Source organism: Peromyscus leucopus, chromosome 22 (assembly GCF_004664715.2).
Source record: "Peromyscus leucopus breed LL Stock chromosome 22, UCI_PerLeu_2.1, whole genome shotgun sequence".
Lineage (NCBI taxonomy): Eukaryota > Metazoa > Chordata > Mammalia > Rodentia > Cricetidae > Peromyscus > Peromyscus leucopus.
Window position 1 is genome coordinate 27,724,495 of NC_051081.1, and position 12,959 is coordinate 27,737,453.

Genomic DNA, 12,959 nt, shown 5'->3' on the forward strand with positions numbered 1-12,959 from the left:
GGAAAGACGTATGGCAGGCATTGGAAAGGAAACACACTATTAATATATGCGGACACTACTTACTGGGCCAGTTTCCATCTTCGTGATGGGGGGGTGGGGGGGAGGGGTGGGGTGTGAAAGGAACTGTTGTTCCTTTTCACATATGTGTACACACACACACACACACACACACACACACACACACACGTATTTATGAGTACATGTGTGAGCCTGCATGAGTTAATGTGTATCATGCACATGTAGGTGCTTGTGGAGAAGAGAATACTGGAGTTCTAGGAGTTTGTGAGATGCCTTATGTGGGCACTGGAAACTCAGCTGAGTCGGGGTCTCCCGGAAGAGCAAGTGAACGCTCTTAACTGCCAAGCCATCTCTCCAGCCCTTGTAATTCCCTTTGAGTTCAGATAATTTGCTCATTTTGTGTTCTTCAGTTTCTCTAAGGAGGTCTGAGGTAAGCCTGGTTTACTGGGATTTGCTTGGGGGTAGTTGTTGTTTTAGGGTGGACAAAAGACATGGCAATTAGCTGTTAGGTCTGAGTCAACTTGGTGGAAGGTGGTGGTGTCGTTGACATGACTCTGATGTCCATGGCTGAACTTGGGGGACTCGTTTTCCAGACCCTGTTTACCACCACCTTTCATGGACTTCTGGTTTTGTATGGAAAAAAAAAAAAAAAAAAAAAAGAGGATGGTTTTGGAGACCGGTGTGGACTGTGGAAAGGTAACATGTTTATAACTTAGAATGCATGCTGGCAGTGATGTTCCAGAATGGGGGAAATCTCATTTTAATTTGCATAACTCAGACTGGTGATCTTTAATCAACTTTTAATTTATGGGTGTTTGGCTCCTCCTGCAAAATGCTCTGGGAAGCAAGCTTTGAGGCCCATGAGCTACAAACAAGGATTCATAATTTACTCATTAAGCCATTACGAGTGCATTCATAATAATCATATGGAGAACTCATATACCAATGTAAACCATAACAATGTGACTTCCTAAGTGAGGGATATAAATGCTAGTTTAGGACGCTATGAAATATACGTCTTTTGTTGGCATCTGTCTAACTCGGTGGCTCATCACTGTGGTATGATTTAGAAATTCAGCAAAACTTGCTTCTTTAGTTTAAACGCTGGCTTGACATGCATGTAAAAACTTAAAATTATGTACTGATTTTGGGTTCTGAATTTTATCTGTAAAATATATTGTCCCCTAAAAAAGATACATTTTTAAATTATTCCATTTCAAACATTTCCCTTCACACTTTTTCTAAATATTGTTTAACCCAAAATGCTAACTTAAAATTCGGTTTAAAAGATTTTAGACATTTTATCATGATATATAGTTTACTAAAATTGTTTTGTATTCATTTTTGTTTCTAAAAATATTTGGAGTATCAGATTCCATCAGATCATGATGATTTCATGAAAGACTTCACCGCACAGGAATGATGAGCTAATTCATAAGTTAAAAAAATGTTACATTTATTTATTTAGTGAGGGGCAGCACTCATGTGGGAGTCAAAAGGCAAGTTGTGAGAGCAGGTCACCTGTGAGTTCCTGGGATCGAACCCAGGTTGTCAGGCTTGGTGGCAGTCAACTTTACCCACCGAGACATCTTACTGGTCCCCTCTTCGAAGATGTTCAATGAAAATTCACAAGGGAATATATACAAATAAACCCTTATTACTAAGCTTTAATGATATGAAAACACTGAGCATCAAAAAATCCATAGTTCTACAAGAGCTTTGTGGATAAATGATAACCCAGTGGTAAGCCTGTTGTTGGAGAAAACTCCATTGACGTGAAACAAGCAAGTCTATAGAAAGCTGAGCAATTCAGGGCTCTGCTTGGCTTGAACTATACATCCTTTTGCTGGCAATGCACTTAGCCACCTGGGCTCCCACCTTCTTGGCACTGCACATACACCCCACCCCAAACAACGCAATGCATCCTGCCACTCATAGCCACCCTTTAGTAACTCTTCCTTTGGAGCCACTGAGCATTCAGACATGTCTGGGAACATAATCTGGGAACTAGAGGCAGAGGGTGGATCTGGAATGAACTAGTTTTAAGTGCGTGGGCAGTAAGTCAGGCAAATCGTATCCTTCGAGTGAACTTTGAGGGAAAGTCTTGTATTGACCATCCGTGCCTATGTATGATTGAGCGTGCGTATGATTAAAACCAGATGCATCATGGGGAAGGGTGTATGCAGTAAACAAAGGCTAATATAAACCATGTCTGTCCATCGAAACTAGAAAACCACCCATGCCTTGCCCTTTAGCTATCAACTCCACCCCTTGGATGCATGAAAGAAAGCCCTGAACAGTAATCTGGTGATCTTTGGTACTCTGACTCAATAGGCCCATGGTTCCCATGCAGTGTATCCTGTACTGTCTCTTTAAATAAAACTTCTTGGTGCCTTGCTGTTTTCTGTGTGCCTTTTCAACTTCTTGAACAAGAAGCCAAGAACCTGGGGACACTTGGTCCAGACGGCTACCCTGGTAACAAGGACGCTTAAACATCTGGAATGAGGATAAAGCTATGTTAAGTGTTCTTAGGGTGCAAACACACATCAAAACAACAAATACAAAGAACAAATAGTCATAATAATAATAAGCAAGAAGGGCAAACTCTTTGAGATAGATGCTGTTTCTAGCACAGATTTTGGTGATTATTGCAGGTTTTAAAAAATTATGTATAGCCAGGTGGTGGTGGTGGTGGTGGTGGCACATACCTTTAATCCCAGCACTATGGAGGCAGAGGCAGGCGAATCTCTGTGAGTTCAAGGCCAGCCTGGACTACAGAGTGAGTTCTAGGAAAGGTGCAAAGCTACACCAGAGAAACCCTGTCTTGAACCCCCCCTCCCAATTATATATATATATATATAATTATAGTGTCCTTTGTAACATTCATATCAGACTCAGGTATATTGGTCTCAGAGATCCTCAGGTACCCCTGGATCCTTGTATGTCATGGCTAGCTTGCCCCTCAAACTTTATTTTTTTTACTTTTAGAGGCTGAATGTGGAATTCAGTTTTTTCCTTTACCCCTGCATTTCTCTTTTTATAATTTTTAAATTTAATTTAATTAACATTTTTTCATTTATTTTACTTACCGACTACAGTTTCCTCTCCTTCCTCTCCCCTTTCCCCCTCCCCTGACTCCCACCTACCTGCCTTTCCATCCACTTCCCCCATCTCCATTTAGAAAGGGGCAGGCCTCCCATGGGCTTGAACAAAACAGACCCCTGAACTTCTACTGTAACTTGTAATCAGCCTTCTAGGGCTCCCGAATTAGCCTCTACACTGTTGGCCATAGACTGCTCTGGGATCCAGGATCAGGCCTTCCAAGTCAGTATGTAACTTGACCTGAATTTTTACCAGGTCTGCTTGACTCAGGTTGAAGTTTGAATTGAATTTTTAGTTTGGAGTAAAACATTCTTCCAATATGCTTTTGGGAATCGTTACGGAAATAAAAACAAACCAGACTCACTGTGAGGTAACTCAGTGATGTGAAACTGTGTATCTTGGCTGGGGCAGGATTTGAAGGAAGATGATTCATCAAATATTATAGGCAAATCAAATCAGTGGGCATTTTATTAATTTGTTTCATGGAAAAGAAAGTCAATCAGGTCCGTACCTCAGGGGATACTCTTGTAAAATCAGGTTCAAACATGACTGATTAAAAGGAATTTCTAAAAGTAATGTAGCCCAGAGCTAGATTAAAGAGAAACAGCATCAGATGAGCCAGGTAAGAGAAACTTGGATGCTGTTCTCAGAGATACATGAGTCCTAAAGGCAAAAGTCTCAAAGAAAACAAGGTAAAAATGAAGAGGAATAAGAAACAGACTACTGAATGAGTCTTCCCAGAGCCTTGTGCTCATGGTCGAGTACAAGCTACTTGTGGGACCATGGGAAAATGAGGGGCCTCAAAGTCATAGGAGGGCCAGAAAATACAGACAGAGGGAACAAGACAGGGAGGAGAATCAGACGGAAAATGGAGATTTTTGTTAAGCACAAGCTGGCAGTGACAGGAGAGGGTAAAAACTGGGGTTGGCATCAAGGTGAAGCAGCTTAAGGGGGTACACTAAGGTGTGGGTGAAACCGAGGGGGAATCCTGAAGGATCTCACAGCAAATGTGGCACACAGACCCTGCGGGTGTAGAGTAAATTGCTACTTCTGCTCACTGGTGTGCCTTGAACGTCTTCTATGTTCCCTGCTGTGTATGTGACCTTCTGAAGGAATACTGGAGGAATACCGAGATACACGAGCTATGGCCCCTGTCCTTAGGTTACCACTGTCAAGGTATAGCCTGGCACCCAGAAATGGGTTTCCAGCTAGTCATGAGTGCCCTGGAACCAATCCATGTAAACAGTGAAAAATTTGCTACACACAAATTCACCAGTGTTGAAATTAAAGTGGGACTCATCACAGGGCTCTGTTAATGTCAAATACCTCGGAAACACACAGGCTAGGGGCAAACAAGAAACCTCTAATAATTGATTAAAATACAGTCACCTGAAAATTAGGTGTCTAGTTTCGAGGGCCGCTGTAGCACCATGATGTGTTATCTAGATTGATTCAGATGGTATTGCCATATCAGGGAAACTCACTTGGAATAATAAAACCCTTGATCCCCCAGCAGGAACAAATAAGAAGTAATTTAGTATCTCTAGGGAGTGTTAGAGCCATGAAAATCAGGATGAAATATTTTATGATGAGCTTTAAAGACTTAAAGCTCACTTATGAGAGGGTAGACGTTGAGCTAGCAGAACCGTCTAAAAATTGGTTGATGGTACATCCTCACTCTAATTTTTTACCATTTGAATTATGGCTTTTCAAATAGTGTTACACATAGTTTAAAACTTTCATGATGTAGTCAATGGACTTTCTGCAGTGAGCTCATTTCATTTGGGGTAATACTTCTGTCTCCAGGTGCCATCCAGAATTTAGATAATGACCTCTTTTTGAGACATAAAATTGGAAAAGACTTCAAGAGATTAGAAAATGATCGGTTTAACAAACTGATGTCAGGCTTGGCTTTAGGCTTTAAAGGTTCTGAGTTCTATTTTAATTAGCGGGAAGGTTAACATACAGATAATGTTGAGAAGTGGAATAAATAAGCGGTAGAGAGAGTTTGAATCATCATTTGTTTAAACGTCAAATAAAAGATGTTAAGCACGGCCTGTATCTGTATATCTGAAAATGTATTTTGACACTCAAAGGTCTTGTGTTTTAAAAGGTAAGGTATTTTTAAAGCTAACTCTGCTCTTATATGTTTAATTTTTGTTATGTGTGTAACTGTTTTGCCTGCATGTATGATTGTGCTCTGGGGCCATGCAGTGCCCGCAGAGGCCAGAAAGTGGTGTCAGATCTCCTGGGACTGGAGTTGTAGAGGTTTATGACTGTGTGGGAATTGTGAGCCATTATGTGGATATAGGGCCTTGAACTCAGGTCCTCTGCAAGAGCAGCAAAGTGCTCTTAATCACTGAGCCATCTTCCCAGCTCTACTTTAAGTTAATTTTTAATGATACATAAATGTTGAAATTATATAGATCAATAGACTACTATAAGATGTTATGATACATGTATACATAGTGTCATGTTTAAAACAGGGTGAGCATGTTTGTCTCCTCAAACATCTACCCTTTCTTTGTGGATGGACCCTTCAGAACCTTTTCTTCTAGCTTTTAATTTATGGAAGACACTGCACTTTCCCCAGAGTGCATTCTTAACATGTTAGTGGAAAGTCAGTTCAGCATAGATGTGTGGGTTTATTTTTAAGCTTTATTTTGTTCCGTTGGGCTGTGTGTCTCTGTTTTAGTGACAGCATCATGCTGTTTTAGTTACTGTAGCTTTGCAGTTAACTTTGAAGCCAGGTGTTACAATGCTTCCTGCTTTATTCTTAAAAAAAAAAAAGATTGCTGTGCTAATGTGTGTGTGTGTGCATGTGTGTGTGTGTGTGTGTGTGTGTGTGTGTGTGTATGTGTGTGTGTGTATGTGTGTGTGTGCATATGTGCATGTGTTCATTTAAAGAATTTATCTGACTCTGTGAGGAATGCCTTTGGTATTTTGGTAGGGGTGATTTGAATCTGCAGATCATTCTGGGTAGTGAATAGTTGAGAAATGCTGATTCTTGGGCCCAATAGATGGCTCAGGAATTATGAATACCTTTTGCTCATGCTGAAGGTCCGAGTTTGTTACACACACACACACACACACACACACACACACACACACACACAGTTTTTAAAAATAAAAATAAATTATTAAAAATAAAGTTAAAGATTAAAATAGTGCTCAAATGTAAATATGTTTCTCTACCTATATCTACTTATCTAATATACCTACATTGCTTTACCTATATCTACTTACCTAATTGGCATATAAAAAACTATGTGTGTGTGTGTGTATAAATTTTTAGTGCTGGGGACAGAACCCATGGTTGTTCATATGTTAAGCAAACTATTCTATTGAATTATTTTCCCCTTCCCATACCATGTTCCTTGACTGGAAGATTCAACATACTGAAGATATCAATTGCCTACAAATGGATCTATATGTTCAATGTACTTTATATCAAAATATCAGAAAAGTTTTTATAAAATACACAAACTTACACTGGATTTTATGTGCAAATGCAAGAGCTGTAAGGGCTGAGCTTATTTGTAAAAGAAGTGGGAGGAGTTACTCACATGCTATTAAATCTTACAATACGGCTACAGAGTCCAATACCATGGTATGGGCAGGCTGACAGGCGCAGGTCAATTGATTGAGGATAAGGAACTTGGAAAATAGACTGACAAATATTGTTAACTGACTTTTTAATGAAGGTTCCAAAGCAATTATTACATTTAGCATATCTTGATAAAAGACCATGACCAGTGTCATGTTTTGTGCAAAATTGAACTCAAAGTATAAAATTGTTAGAAAACACAAATAAGAATAAGAAGATTTAGGGGACCTGGGGATGTGGGGCTAAGAATCCTTAGACTTGGGGCCTGAGAAGATTGCTGAGTGGCTAAGGCCTATACTCTTGCTGAGGAGCCAGGTTTGATTCCTAGCACCATGTCAGGCAGCTCATAACCACCTGTATCTCATTTACAGGAGACCTGGTGCATTTAAAATAAAATTAATTAAAAGGAGTTCCTAGTCGGGCAGTGGTGGTGCACACCTTTAATCCCAGCACTTGGGAGGCAGAGCCAGGCACATCTTTACGAGCTCAAGGTCAACCTGGTCTACAGAATGAGTTTCAGGACATCCAAGGCTACAGAGAGAAACCCTGTCTTGAAAAAAAAAAAAAAAAAAAAAAAAAGAGTTCCTAGGCATGGCACCAAAAGCATAACCACAATCTGTGAAGGAAAAAATGATAAAGGAGACCTCATCAAAACTGAAAGCTTTTGTTCTGTAAAAATCCCTGCTAGGAGTATGAAAGTCCAAACTACAAGTTATGAAAAGCCTGTACATTTTCAAACCACAAATGTCATAAAAGACTTGTGGACAAAGTGTATAAAAATCTCTTGTAGCTCTATAGTTTAAAGAAAAACAAACATCTGATTCAGTCATGATCAAAAACATGGACAGTCACTTCCCCAGAAAGGATGAAGATCTGACACATGAGCATATTATTTCATATATTATGGATATGCTAATTAGGGATATGCTCATTATAACCACAGTGCAGTATTCTTACACATATACCAGAAAGACTGAAACAAAAACCCTTATAAAAAGTGAAGGCAGAGACACTGGACCCCTCAGATGCGTTGTAGGATTATAGTATGGTGAGACCCATAGGACAGCAACAGATTTTGTTGCTGTGGATATCACTCTATGTAAATAAAACACTGATGGCCAATGACCAGGCAGGAGGTAGGTGGGACAAGGAGAGAGGAGAATTCTGGGAAGCGGAAGGCTGAGGGAGAGACACTGCAGCCACCGCCAGGATAAGCAGCATGTAGAGACTCTGGTAAGCCACCAGCCACGTGGCAAGGTATAGATTTATAGAAATGGGTTAATTTAAGATAAAAGAACAGTTAGCAAGAAGCCTGCCACGGCCATACAGTTTATAAGTGATATAAGCATCTGAGTGATTATTTTATAAGTGGATTGTGGGACTGCGGGGCTTGGGGAACCTGGAGAGAAGCCCTCCAGCTACAAATGGCGCCCAACGGCTCGAGTTTCCACCTTAAACCTGAGAATATTTAATAACCAATTCTAAACAGAGCCAAAACCAGGTTCCTGCTTCTTGTCTCATATGAGCAGCTAGACGCCGCAAAACGCAGGTTTGAACACTGGCGGGTTCCTGGCGAGTGCGTTTGACCGGCAGTATGGCGGGAATGAGGGGTCTGCCAGAGGCACATTATGCTGTGTAGTAGATTTAGTCTTTACTAGTATTTTTTTTTAAAAAAGGTTTCTGGGCTACATGCTGCTTTGATAAAAGCTTAGACCCACTATTTCTGAGACTTGATGACTCCCAGAGCTGGCGAAAAATGTACCACTGCCATGTTGGGAAGCTAAAGTGGGCGGAGCCAGCAGCCACAGCGTTGTTTCAGGCTTAGAAGGATGCAGTTTAAAGCAATAGGCTCACAAAAAGACTGATTCAGATAACATCGTTTACAATGTGTGTAAAATATACGTAGGCTTGAAAGAGACAAAAAATTAATGTAAAAAGACACGTAAAGATGAATATTACACAGACAATCTGGATTGTGTTGTCTTTGGGATTTTTAACTGCAAAAAAACATTTGATCAAAAAAGATGTTGAATTAAATCAATATGTATATTTTAAAGGTAACTTGACTTCAAAATTTGGATTTAAGGATATGTTGCTTTGGAAAAGAGGTTCTGCTTTTGTTTCCACAGAAAGCCAGAGGCTATGGATTTGTTCCAGATTAAGATACATCAGGTTTCACCAGCCAAGACCCCCTGAAAGGACTCCGATGACACCATGGCCCAGATGATCCAACATCCAGATCGGTTTCAAGGCAACTGGTTCACATAATACAGCCTCACGGACTACCCCATAGGTCTAAAATTTTCTTTGCATCCCCATAAGATACAGCGCCCCCCTCCAGCAGGAAGTAGTAAGAGATGCTACGCCCAAATTCCCAAATATACCAAGCTGGCTTTAGAGGTGGAATTGGCTCACTCCCCCTCTAAACCCAGACATATTGCTTTAAAAAAAAAATGGTTAAGGGATTCTTGTGTCCCAAATCAGAAGAGCCCTCTGGTGTGGGACAGAGAAAAACCAATATTTTATTTAAAACAGGTTGATTATAAATGTGATCTCTTTCTAAAAAAGAAAAGGGGATATGATATGGATATATAGGATATGGAGATGATAAGATTAAAGGGTAGATTAATGAACCTACTTTTAAAGAATAACTTGTTTAAAATGTTTTACGTTGGTATAGATTTTGGTTCATTGATACAAACTTGAAGTTAATTTTGTTATACTCTCTCTATATATGTATATATTTCTATTCTTGTTTGAGGTGTTGTGTTTATATAACTCATTTAAAATTGTAATGGATAATTAAAAAATAGATTAATAATTAGTCATCTGTGATAATCATATCTGTAGCCATGTTAGTTAAGTCTTCTAGGTATACATAGATATATTTCAGATAGATAGGTAATCTTCAAACACTTCATAGACCTGGAGAATATGGCATTTAAATAACTTAGAATTCTGTTGACGTGAGACACAATTGCTCCTGGCTGCACCAATTGATCCCGAGAGAATGTTGGGCTTCTAAGACATTTCCATTTGGAAGTTTGTCTTTTTGGCACAAAATGGCCTACTGGGCAAAGAACTGCCCTTGCCTTGATGGCTGACAGTACAAATGCAATGCTGTCCTTTCTGGACAAGCGGGACACAAGGAAAGCGACCACTGTACTCTGCCAAGACAGGGTAAGATGGTCTCTTAAAATTCCTGCTTCTAAAAATGGTCTGTCAGATACTCTAGGCCTGTAGCCAATTTGAATGCACCAATAATGCTGAAAAACATTAGGTGACTGTCCAGGCTGCCAGCTGTCTTGGTCTACTTTTGCAAGATTCCTGAAAGTTGCTTGCATCCATCTACCATTTCTCAGGTACCATTATGTTCCTTCTCAGGTCTTTGATGTGGTTGAAGACTAGATAGTCGTAATTTCCTCAGTTATGATAAAAGATAAGTTAGCTATAAAACCTTAAACTCACAAATATAAGATAGATAGGACATCTTCTTTAATATTGTAACTATAATTCTTGCTCGGTAATTGTTTTGTTATATGTAATTTTACCATGTTAAAGTTAAAACCTTCCTTTTTAAAAGAAGAAAGAAAGGGGAAGTGCTGTGGATATCACTCTATGTAAATAAAACACTGATGGCCAATGACCAGGCAGGAGGTAGGTGGGACAAGGAGAGAGGAGAATTCTGGGAAGCGGAAGGCTGAGGGAGAGACACTGCAGCCACCGCCAGGACAAGCAGCATGTAGAGACTCTGGTAAGCCACCAGCCACGTGGCAAGGTATAGATTTATAGAAATGGGTTAATTTAAGATAAAAGAACAGTTAGCAAGAAGCCTGCCACGGCCATACAGTTTATAAGTGATATAAGCATCTGAGTGATTATTTTATAAGTGGATTGTGGGACTGCGGGGCTTGGGGAACCTGGAGAGAAGCCCTCCAGCTACATTTTGTCTCTAAACTCCTTCCTGGCTTTACACACACACACACACACACACACACACACACACACACACCCCTCATCCCTCTCTCTCTCACACAAACACACATTTTAAAAGTAAAAATGAGTATAAATATAACTTATTAAGAAGAAAATTAATGATTAAAATAGTGCCCCAATGTAAATTTGTTTCTCTATATGTGTTACCAGTATATGCCTATGTATAAACTATCTCTCTCCTTTGTGTGTGTGTGTGTGTGTGTGTGTGTGTGTGTGTGTGTGTGTGAGAGAGAGAGAGAGAGAGAGAGAGAGAGAGAGAGAGAGAGAGAGAGAGAGAGTTGTTTTCACAGTTCTTGAACCAGAAGTTAGCGAAAGCGCTCAGTTGCCTTGGATTTTAGTGTATAAAATGAACTGAAGTACTTCATATTTGGAAGAACAAAGTCTCATTGCTTAAAGCTGAGCCTACCATGAGACTGAGGCACCTGTGAACCACGCCAGGAAGAAAGGAGCTGTACTTTATGTGAGCTCCTGTAACTGAAGAATACAGAATTGCCCTCAAGGTCAAGAGCAAGATAAAACTATGGTCTAGTTGTTGACCTGGTGTTCCTGGGAGCTGTACAAATGTGGTATATAGAATAGTAAAAGAATATGATGTTAGGAAAGAAAAGACCACATCAAAGTTGACATTGAAGATTCGCCTCTTTCTGTCTAATAGTGATTAAAATAAAATTTAGGTGTTAGCCTTAATGTATGGGGTTTTATTTTAATGAATTAAAAAATAAAAGAATTGAGAGAGAAATATGACAAGACACTGATTTTGTTTAATTCTTTTTATTTTAAAATGTTTATTTTCATACAATATATTTTGATTATAGTTGCCCCTCATCTCCTCCCAGATCTTTACCACCTTCCCACCCTTCCAACTCCATGCCTATTTTTCTCTCTTTCTTGAGAAAACTAACAGGCAAACAAACAAGGATAAAATGAACAAACAAACTAAATTAACTAGCAACAACAACACCCTAAAATACCTAAAAAAACCCCATGAGAAATGTATACACATGAAGAGACACACAGCCAGACACACAAACAAAATCCATAAAAAACTCAAAATCAGAAATCATTACACACAGACAGAAGACCAGGCAGGTATAAACATATCCAAACAAAGCAATACGAGAACAAAACATCTCCAAAAATACCTTTGAGTTCATTTTGTTTTGGCCACACACTGCTGGACTTGCAACCTGCCCTTAAGTATGATTTGAATACCCATTGAGACTCCCTTGGAGAGATTCCTTTTTCCTTTGTGAGTGGTTGTTAATTGGAGATGGCTTCTGGGTGGGGCTGTGGGTTTGAAAACACTGGCTTTCAATTTATGGCACGTAAATTCACCTTAAATGAATGAACATGGACAGTGAACATCATTTTCCATGGCTGCATCATACAAAAGCAAGTATTTCCAGTACAATTATGAATAAGGAGAGGAGCCAAGTGAAGTGGTGTGTGCCTGCTGTCATAGTATTTAAGGAGGCTGAGGCAAGAGGATCACAAATTCAACATAGTGAGACCCTGTTTCCAAACCCTCTAAACCAAACACACACAGAGACACCAAAACCAAACCAAACCAAACAACCATGGAGTGAACTAGAAGTCTCCAAATACCAAGAGTCACAAGAGCATCCCTCCATTAGGCCAAGGGTACAACTGCATTACCTTTCTGAAGTCATGGGCCACATGGCACTGGATAATAGACATTTATCCTGTCCCAGTTCTGGAGGACGGAAGTAGGCAGGTCTGTTTTGTCTCCAGACCGTGAAGAAAGAGATTCCCTACCTTGCCTCTTTCAGCTTCCTGGAGTTCTTGGACTTCTTTAGTATATACTCCCATTTCTTCATGTTATCTTCCATTTTACGTATTTGTGCCTAACTCCATTTTAAATAAGGATTCTTGTATAGTGTTCCGGGCCCACTTAGATAATAGAGAATAAGCCTCCCCATCCCTATTCACAGTTGGGTCATGGAAAGTAACACTCATTTCGTTACATGGGCCAAGCTCTAGCCACATGTTCTGTGCATTTAAGACTGCTCTAATTTAAGTTGGTTGTCATGACAAATGGATTAAACACCAGTAATTTATTTTCTGTGGGGGCTAGAGGGTTAAGAACAAGGTTTCAACAGGGTTAGATTTCTTCTGAACTTGTTCTTCAGGACTTACGTGCGGATGGTCGTCTTCTAGCTGTGTCTGCAGAGGGTCATTCCTCTCTCTGTGTGTGTTTGTGCATGTGCGTGTGTTT